The 10,179-nt window shown below is 41.1% G+C and overlaps 1 gene segment (V, D, J or C); it reads left to right on the plus strand.

Moving 5' to 3' along the window:
- The first annotated feature begins 6,893 nt into the window (after positions 1-6,893).
- LOC309870882 (immunoglobulin kappa variable 2D-29-like) lies at positions 6,894-9,512 on the plus strand. The segment is given in 2 exons: positions 6,894-6,933; positions 8,592-9,512.
- Positions 9,513-10,179: the final 667 nt, after the last annotated feature.

Genomic DNA, 10,179 nt, shown 5'->3' on the forward strand with positions numbered 1-10,179 from the left:
CTCTCACTGCCCATCACCCCTGGAGAGCCAGCCTCCCTCTCCTACAGGGCCAGTCAGAGCCTCCTCCATAGTAATGAAAACACCTGTCTTGGTGCATGCAGAATCCAGGCCAGTCTCCACTGTGTCGGATCTATTTGGCTTCCATCTTGGACCTTGGGGTCCTGGACAGTTTCAGTGGCAGCAGGTTAGGGATTGATTTCACTCTGAAAATCAGCAGAGTGTATGCTGAGGATGTTGGGGTGTATTTCTTTGGACAAGGTATACAATAATCTCCCACAGCTGTGAAACTCTGCACCATCCTGTGCTCCAGCAGTGGCCCAGAGGCTAAAGATGCCACCATCTTCCATCCTTCCTCCCACAGTGATGCAGTTCCCCAAATAGACTCCACAAATCATCTATGTGACAAGGTGAATGTAATGGCAACTGGTTTCTCTCATGTCTGATTGAGTTGGAAGTTCAGTGTCAAAAATCCTGATTTTCTATTATCTCATTCTTTTGACTTGTAGATCATTGGTATTCCATATTTTTGTCTTCCCTTGTTTTCTTTTTAGCACTTCTAATCAGACATGCCTAATTTTATTCATAATTACCAAATTTAAAAAAAATTAAAAATGTTGACCAAATTTTTAGCAATAAAAATTTGTTTCATGTAGAACTTTCCACCCTCACTATTGTTCTTCCTCTGGTACATTCTTTTGAAATTCATTTAATGGTGATCCAGTGATTAGTAACTTCTTAATTGTTTATTTGATTTGGGGAAGGTATGTCAGAAAATGCTTTATAATCCCTCCCTCTTGAAAGATCACTGCGCTTGGTATAAAAATATAGATTAGCACTGTCTTTCTTTTAGAATATAGAACACATTATCTCATCAGTGCTGTTGAGAAAGCAACTGGCATTCTACCTGTTTTCCTTTTTTTTTTCTAACTGATGTTCTCTTGTAGATAAGCCTTTCTTTTCCTTCCACATTTGTTTTTATGGTATTTTTTTTTGTCTTTAATGTATAGCAATATAGCAATCATGGAGCTGGTCGTTTATTTCATTTTATTGATTTTAGTTTTAATATGGGGGCTTCTTAAAACTGTAAATCATACAATTTGGACAAAATGTCAACAGTTTTCTTTTTTTAATACTCCTTTTCTGCCATTTTATTTTCCTCCCCCTGGAACATTTAACAATTACCGACTAAGGAGTCGGTAATTAGACATGAAACTGAGGAGAAAATAAAGGAGAAGGTAGTCTTTTTTTCTGCATGGGGTTTAAAACTTTCCAGTTTGTCGAAACTGGTGACAATATATGCTCTGTCATGTAGCTCACATGGCAGTGGCCACAACAGATAACATGGAGTAGCATTTTGTATGTATCAGCTCTAAGTTATTAAAATGCATTGTAGGGTTTTCTTGTTATCTCCTTCAGAATTTTATTTGCAGGAGAAAAGCACTTTCACATGGCCACTATTATTCAGGTATTGTTCAATTCAATATGACTTGTATCAGTCTGACACGAGAAGTAAAACTGGAGTATTTCCCTATTTCATAAAGGCTGGTGGCGTAGGCAGACACTGCAGAGCAGCTCTGACCCAGCAACCAATTCCATAGTGACCATATTTAAAATGAAAGCCCAGGAATTTCCAGTGACAGGTCCAGGTTTTCTGAGGTATTAAAACAATGGGGACATCTGTTGCTTTTCTCACAAATGCAATCTCCCATTGTATTATAGACTCATGGTCATGGAACCCCAACCTACAGGCCAGATAAGAGCCTCAGGGTCTCACAGAGAGCTAACTAGAACTGGGGATATCCTTCCAAGCCCTGGTTCTACTTGATGAGAAGGAGTGAGTATGGGCAGAGCTCTTCTAAGTACCATTGAATTACAATTAATAAACAATCATTTGTTTTTCTTTATTTCCCATCCTCTCAAAGGAATCACATATCTGAGATATCTTTGGATTAATCCTATCTACCTTAGATAGGACCTGTATATGAAGTGAAATAAGCATGACAGACCATCCACCATATTGTAACAATTGGTCTCCCGGAATTCCATGTTTTATATTCACAGCCTGAGATAGAATATCCTTTACCTTCTTTTGCTGTCTCACACTGAGTAGTAGCTTTCTCCGCAACAGACACATGTTTCTTCCCTGTCAAATCTGCTCAGTTTGAGTGCATTTCTATAGTTTAATTCACTAGGTTTCTGGAACAGACTCTTTCTTACACCTGATTCTACCATCCTTAGCACTTGCCCTGATAATAGTAGTGACCATACAGTTCTTGAAGTAGCTTAAGGTAAATTGCTATTGGGAGAAACACAGATTCCAGAACTAGTGGGGTGCGAGCTGCTCCTTACCCAGACTAGGTGGAAGATTGTGAGCAATATGGCATTCACTGTCCAGAGATGGACCCGGGGCACACATGTCTGATCAGCTCTCTGACACTTGTTTGGAGTGGAGGAACAATGAAAACGGAGTCCTGGCTGAGATCCACACGTTACACAGGGGGATTGCTCTTTCCACTGCTGCAGGTAGCATGGACTTGACTTCATTGTGTTTCTCCCAAACACAGAAGACCTTTTATGTCACTTTGCTCAAAGTTAGGCCCTCCTACCTCCTCCCTGCCCCTTCCCCACTAATGCACCCAGCAGGGGGATTTGGGTGACCATCGTCAATTATTTGTCCAAAGCAACCAGCTCAGTCAAAAGTGACACAGGGCTCTGCAATCCACTCCAGACCATCTTCGGGTAGGGATCTCCCCTGCTGGGCAGGTTGATCTCACTCAGGGACAAAGAAACTCCCCTTTAATCAGAGAGAAAAACCTCCCTTTGGATCCAGGAGGTTATCAGGCCTCCATGTCTTGAATCTCTTCCAAAACAGTGTGGGCCTGGCTGCATGGGTTGACAAAGTCTGGAGAACACAGTGCCCAGAATGGGGAGATGTAGCACAGTCTCTGTCCTCCATAAGGGGGTTGCAGGATATCAGACTCAGACCCAAGGAGACAGTCTTCCCAAGTCACAGAGTCACACACTGGCTTCCAGTTTTATGGAGCTCAGACGAACAGCACCTGACTAAATAGAGACAAAGTACAATGAGACCCACCTGCCTAAATCCTTCCTCATACAGTGGACAATGGTTGAGATTGGAGATTCCTAGAAACTGGTGCTGAGCTGGACCTCATGTTCCTTGTTCTTTCAACCTGCACAAAGTATTATTATTTCTAGGTGCTATGGAGTGACTGGTGTTGGATGCTGGTTGGTTTTGTTGTCCAGGCCAAAGTACACTTTTTAAGTCTGCGAGAGACAGAGGCTCTTTTTAGAATTATGAATATTGTACTTTTTGTCTATCAATAGTAGAGAAACATTTCACATCCTTTTACTGACAGAGAATTTTAAAATATTTTACGTTTTCTACATATTTTAGGATTGCAGATTATGACATAAAAAACAACCAATTAGAATTAGACACCTTTATGCCTGGAAGATTGGACCTCTTCACCACCTCCATCTAATTCCCCTACCCTCTGGCCCCTATCTCCAGTAACCACAAATCTGATTTTTTTGGAGTTAATTTTGTTTTTGTTCTTTCTTTGTTTTATAATCCACTTGTTAGTGAAATCATACACTATTTGTCTTCCTTTCTCTGATTTATTTCTCTTAGCATAATGTCCTGGAGGTCCATTTAAGTTGTCACAAATGGTAGGTGTTCCTTCCTTTTTTATGGCTGAATAATATTCTTTTTTTTTTTTTTTAAAGATTTTATTTATTTATTTGACAGACAGATCACAAGTAGGCAGAGAGGCAAGCAGGAAGAGAGAGGAGGAAGCAGGCTCTCCGAGGAGCAGAGAGCCCGATGCGGGGACCCTGGGATCATGACCTGAGTCGAAGGCAGAGGCTTTAACCCACTGAGCCACCCAGGCGCCCTGAATAATATTCTATTATATATATATATGATGTGGGAATGAAAGGCAGAAGGAAATGTACATAACATTAATATAGCCTGCAGCCCATGACCAATACTTGTGGGAGACAGAGCACAATGCTCTTCCAGGAAGTTCCCAACTGTCTTCATGTTAATGCCTTGCTACACACAAAAACGAACTTGGTTTGACAAAGCAAGGCCTCCAGTTTCCTGTAAGTCTTCTTTTAAGCATATAAATACCCTTATGAAACATCCCTTATCTTTAGGTCCCCCAACCCCAATGTATGTAATCAGTTGCTCCTCACAACCCCAGGGCAGCAGGTCTTTCTCCCCAAAGGTCCTGTCCCCAGGCTTTAATAAAATCACCTTTTTGCACCAAAGATGTCTTAATAATTCTTTCTTGGCCATCGACTGGGGACCTCTCCAACTTTCCAAAAGTACAACAATTTCACAATAGCGGTAAGTCAAGTCACTGTGCTGTACACCTTCAACCTATAGAGTGCTGGATATCATTTCTATCTCATTAAAACTGAAAGTAAAAAAAAAAGAATTTGGAGCACTTGAAAGGTTTTGTGCTAATTTCACCAAAATAAGCAATACTTCCTAACTCATGCATCTTATAGACTTTTGTAAAAAGGAGTTTCTGAAAACTGGGCCTATCATAAAATTCAACCCAACAGGATTCTCACTATTATTCAATTTCTCCTAATCTGCATTTTCATGTTGGATAGGGGGTACATATTTCCTAGGGCTGCCTTAACAAAGTACTGCAAACCTGTTGCCCTCAAACAACAGAAGTGTACTTGCTCACAGGTCTGGAGGCTTGAAGTCTGAAATCAAAGTGTTGGGCAGACCCTGCCCTCTCTGAACCCTGTGGGAGAGGATCCTAACTTGTTTCTTTACAGCCCTAGTGGCCACAGGCATTCCTTGACTTGGGGCAGCATAAGTCTGATGTCTGTCTCTGGCTTCAGGTGGTCTGCTTTCTCTGTAGTTGTGTGTCTCTGTGTTCTTTCTCCTCCTCTTTTGATAAGGCAACCTAGGAGCTATGTGCAGGCTACTGAAAATGTGCCACTTTGGTATATTAGTATTTTAAATAATCATTCATTGAGGGTCAGCCTGTGCAAGGAGGACACACTGTGTTTCCCTGAAAGCAGGAGATAAATCTCCCATATGGAAGGATTCTTCCCTGGACCAGGAGCTATAAAGACATCCTTATTGTCATAGATAGGGAATGTAGAATCCAGAGGGTTGTAGAAACAACCCTTGTTACTTTTCACTAAGTCACTACTATAGTCCAAATCTTGCTTAGAATTCCTTACTAACTGAAGTTCTCAAAGTTAACTTTTCTTTGGCCTTTCAATTCCTCATAGATTTCTTTCCTTTATCTGAAAGGTTTGAAAACTGTCTGCCTTGGTCATTTCTTAGGGTGTGAGTTTCATTACTTTGTGCCTGCACACACATGACAAAATATTTTCTCCTGCTTTTTCCTGTTTTTGTTGTTACTTTTTTTTTCCCTCCTGTTAATCTATGTCATGCAAATTTCTTTTTAAAAAATTTTTTTATTATGGCATGTTAGTCATCATACAGCAGATCATTAGTTTTTGATGAGTGTTCCAAAGTTTATTGTTTACATATAACATTCAGTGCTCCATGCAATTCACACCTTCCTCATGTAAATTTCTTAGTCCAGCTAGAAAAACCTTGGGCAGAGGAAAATTTCTTCTTCCCTTCTGCTATCAATCATATTCACGGAGGCCCAGCATACTATAGTATGATGCATCGAAATTAATTATACTTGCAAGGACTTTTTTTTTCCAAATTATGCCACATTCTGGAATAATAGGGGTAACCCTTCAACATGGTTTTTGAGGGGACACAGTTCAACCAATAACAGTGTATAAATATAATTTTTAATTTAATACATTTTAAAAGAGTCCTATAAAACTTCCTTTAACATTTTTGATAGAAACTGCTTTTTGTTTGTTACTTTATTTTCCTCTTCAGATGCTTATCTTTCTGAGTTCTTTTATGGCACAATTAATTAAGAGATCTGGAATTTTTAGGACAGCAACATGTTACTGATAATTGTAATAGAGAGACTTATTAATATCGGTACCTTCCCAAGGCAGGAGTATGTCCCAGAATTGCCTTGTTGAACATTATAAGAGATGACTAGGACAAAGAAACCAAAAATGTTGATAATGGAAATTTAAAAAAAAAACCTATAATAATCTTTTGAACTGGCAGAATATGGGACATGTAGAATTTTACATCTAACTCTTCAACCAGGATTTATTTCAGCAAATGTGTTTGGTACCACAGAGTTCACGGTTTAAAAGTCAACATAATTGTTGCTTCATTGTCTTTTTCAGCATGTGTTTAATACCTATTTTGTGGATTTCCCAGAAGACAGTGTCAACTTAAACAATGAGGGAAGCTGAGGAAAGCTTAAAGGACCGGACACTGAGTAGAAGTGCATGCTGTAGCAAGCCACAGGTGCGTCCGTTGAGGGTTTGGGGCAAGCTGTACTTATGGGCAAGGAATGCAAGGAAGGGAAAATCCAGCCACATTCCAAGGAGTGAATTCACTGGCTTAAGGATGGGAAGTGATTCGTGGAAGATATTCATTGGTCAGGACAGAAATCTCCATCTTCCATAAATCAGGCATTTAATGGAAATTAGTCTCCAGTTCTCAATTTCCATTGTTGCAAGGGTCCACATGTGAGATTTTCCATTTCGTATTTACTGGTTCCATTTTAAAGGGAAATCCTTTCACAATATTCTGACCACATATTCTTGTGGAATCTTACCTGGACTTGTATTTGTTAATTTGTTTCCTTGGTCCTTCAGCCTGACTCTGAATTTAAATTACCTCAAATATAATAAGAAGGCCAAATATGCTTTCTCAATGGCTCCAGAATTTTGTTTGTCTGACAGAAGCAATTTGGCACAGGCAGTGTTTGTCAGGAGGTGTTCCATTCAACATGACCTGCATCAGGCTGGCACATGAGGAGAAATTAGGTGAGTTCCCTCTTTAGTGAAGGCTGATGAGATAGGTGGTCACCCCAGGGCAGCTCTGACTCAGGGCCTTATCCCACAGTGTCCATATTTAGTGAAAACCCAGGACTATATCAGTGATGAGCCCAGGATGCCTTGAGTATTAAAATAATGGATACAGTCATTGCTCTTCTCACACATGGACTCTGCTCATGGATTATAGGATCATAGCTATGGCTTCCCCACAGACAGGCCAGGCAGGAGCTTCAGGTTCTCACACAGTGCTAATAAGAACCCAGAATATCCTGATAGAACTTAGCTCTATTTGATGTAAAAGAGGCAGTATGGAGTTTTTCAAACACACTTAGAAAAAAATTATACATAAAATCATTCCTTTCTTAAATAGTCCAATCATCCCAAGGGAATTATTCCCTTCAAAACCCTTTGACTGACTTGTTGTGTACCTATATATGTGTGTGTGTACCCCGGAGTATAACAACTATAGTCGTCTCTCGGACTTTCATATTCGCAGCCAGAAGCATGGAATTGTTCACCCTTACTATGGTCTATGCTTGTCTCTAGGCTCTTTCTAGAGACACATTATTTTTTCCGTGTCAGCTTCTTTTGGCTTGGTTGCTCTATAAAATTTAATTCCATGACCTGAGGAAAAGACTGTTTACACCTCATGATTCTAACATTCTTAAACAATTAACCCATATAACAGTGGATACCAGAAAAATTCTTGAAATAGCTCAACTCTATGCTGTTACTAGGAGAAAATTCTGATGACCAGAACTTGTGGAGTGGGAGCCGTTTCCTTGTGTAGATGAGGTGGAAGAATGTGAGCAAGCTGGCCATTCGTCTGAGGAAGACTGACCCTGGCCACAGAAGTCTACGTGTCAGGGTGTCAGATTCCTTCAGAGAGGGGCAGAAGCATGTGCGCTGTGTCCTCAGAGCAGATCCACGCTTTCACAGTGGGGTTCCTCTTCCCACTGCTGCACTTATCACGGACATGAGTTTTGTGATTTTCTTCCCAACACAGAAGACCTTTTATGTCACTTTGCTGAAAGCTAAGCCCCTCCCACCTCCTTCCTGCCCCTTCCCCAGGGTTGCACTCAGCAGGGGATTTGCATAGTGTCCCCTAGAGAGGACCTTCCCTTGCAAGAGTGACATAAAAGCCCAACTTGAATCTTGCTTGGACTTACCAAGACTCCTCAGTTCACTTCTCAAAATGAGGTTCCCTGCTCAGCTCTTTGTACTGCTAATGCTTTGGTTTCCTGGTAAGGACAGAGGGGGGTGAGGAAGAGAATTAGTGGGGGTGGAGGGTGAGCTGTGAGGGCACACTTCTCTCCAAGTATATTCTGTGTGCCTTGTTCTCCAGGGTGGGAAAGGTGAAATTTAGATCTGGGAGAGTAAGAAAGATTCCAGAAGGAACCAGCACCTATGCTCTGGTTGGGACTGTGACAGAGGAGGGGGAGATGGTTTTAGCAATGATGAGAGGCCTTTCTCCACTTGACAAATCTCAGATTGATTATTGTGATTGTGTGTTTTTGGTACATTCTCAAAATCTCTTAATGGGAATAAAACAAAATTGTATTTTAGCTAAAATAAAGGAGACAGAAACAATGGAAATCACTAACAATATTTTATGTAACTTGACACTTTGTGTCTCTTCACTTTAGGATCCAGCGGGGAAATTGTGATGACACAGACCCCACTGTCCCTGCCCATCACCCCTGGAGAGCCAGCCTCCATCTCCTGCAGGGCCAGTCAGACCCTCCTGTACAGTAATGGAAAAACCTATTTGCATTGGTACCTGCAGAAGCCAGGCCAGTCCCCACAGCTCCTGATCTATGAGGTTTCCAACCATTTCTCTGGGGTCTCAGACAGGTTCAGTGGCAGCGGGTCAGGGACAGATTTCACCCTGAGAATCAGCAGGGTGGAGGCTGACGATGTGGGAGTTTATTACTGTGGGCAAAGTACAGAGTATCCTCCCACAGTAGTTCAGGCCCGAACACAAACCTCCCACCTGGGGTCCTGGCTGTCCCAGTGAGCAGCTTCTCTGGGGAGTTCACAGGGTGTTCTCTGAGTTTGTGTGAGAGGAAGGAGTTGGAGGCCCCGGGGGAGCTGCTCACAGCTGGGCGTCAGGCTCCTCATGTTGAGGTCCCGACAGTCGCTCAGCCTGGCATGGTAGAAGCCGCAGGGAATTTAGGGGGTCCTGTCCCATGAGGAGCCGGTTATGGTGAAGGGAGGAGCTCCTGAGGGTTCCCCTAATCCTCTCTGCTTTGCCCGAGTGTCTCAAGTTAACGTAGCCTCTCTAGTAACCAGACAGGTGACATAGATCTGTGGCAGAAAATGAATACCTATTGGAACAAATAGCGTGGGCTTTATTTACCACAGATCGTTTGCTAACATTGGTATTTTCTCACCATCTCCTTTCCTACTTCTCTACTACTTGCACTATCTGTCTTTTAACATGTCCAGAAAGCGATCTGCACAAGCTGCCCTCAGGGAGCATCTGGGTGAAAAAAATCAGTAGAAATATCGAATTCTGATAAAATCAAAATAAGCATTTCAAATCATTGGTTATTATAAGATTTCAATGCCAATTGTGTTTGATTTCCTTCAATTACATTTGTCCAAGTAAAAAGGGGGTTCTTGCAATTTCAAAATTGGGCTTTGAAAATAAACAGCAAACAGTTATAATAGAGACAATAGTTACCTTTCTACATCACAAGAAAAGCCAGAGTATATGGATTGTTCCTTCTCTCCTAAATGGTAAAGGAGTTTACTATATTGAAGTTAAACACTGCTATAGAGACAATGAATCTGATTCTCTAATGCAGAAAGAGAAGGTTTTGAACAAAAAATAAATGAATTATTTTCGTGTGATGTGGTCACTAACCAAAAATTACCCCAAATGATATATGTTTTAGAAATCTATAGAATTTTTGCATGGAATAGATTCCATTCAAGAGTGCAGCAACATGACCCCTGACCTCACAATTGGTCATGTCGTTATCTCATCACACATATGATGGAAGTAAAGTCATGAAATTGAGAGAACAATGCATCCTAGTGTTTATAAAATAAAGTGTATTAGAGATGATCATCTTTTCCAAGATAATGAATATCATGTCAAGGACAACTTAATGCAATGGGTGAATTCTGGAAGCTTTGATGGTGTGTGGAAAAATGCATCTACAAATTCAGCTGCCTGGAGCCCACAGATCTTGGAGTTTATGACACTTAATAAAGTAGAGAAAGAAT

The sequence above is a fragment of the Mustela nivalis genome (genome assembly GCF_964662115.1).
Source record: "Mustela nivalis genome assembly, chromosome: 8".
In the NCBI taxonomy this organism is placed as follows: Eukaryota; Metazoa; Chordata; class Mammalia; order Carnivora; family Mustelidae; genus Mustela; species Mustela nivalis.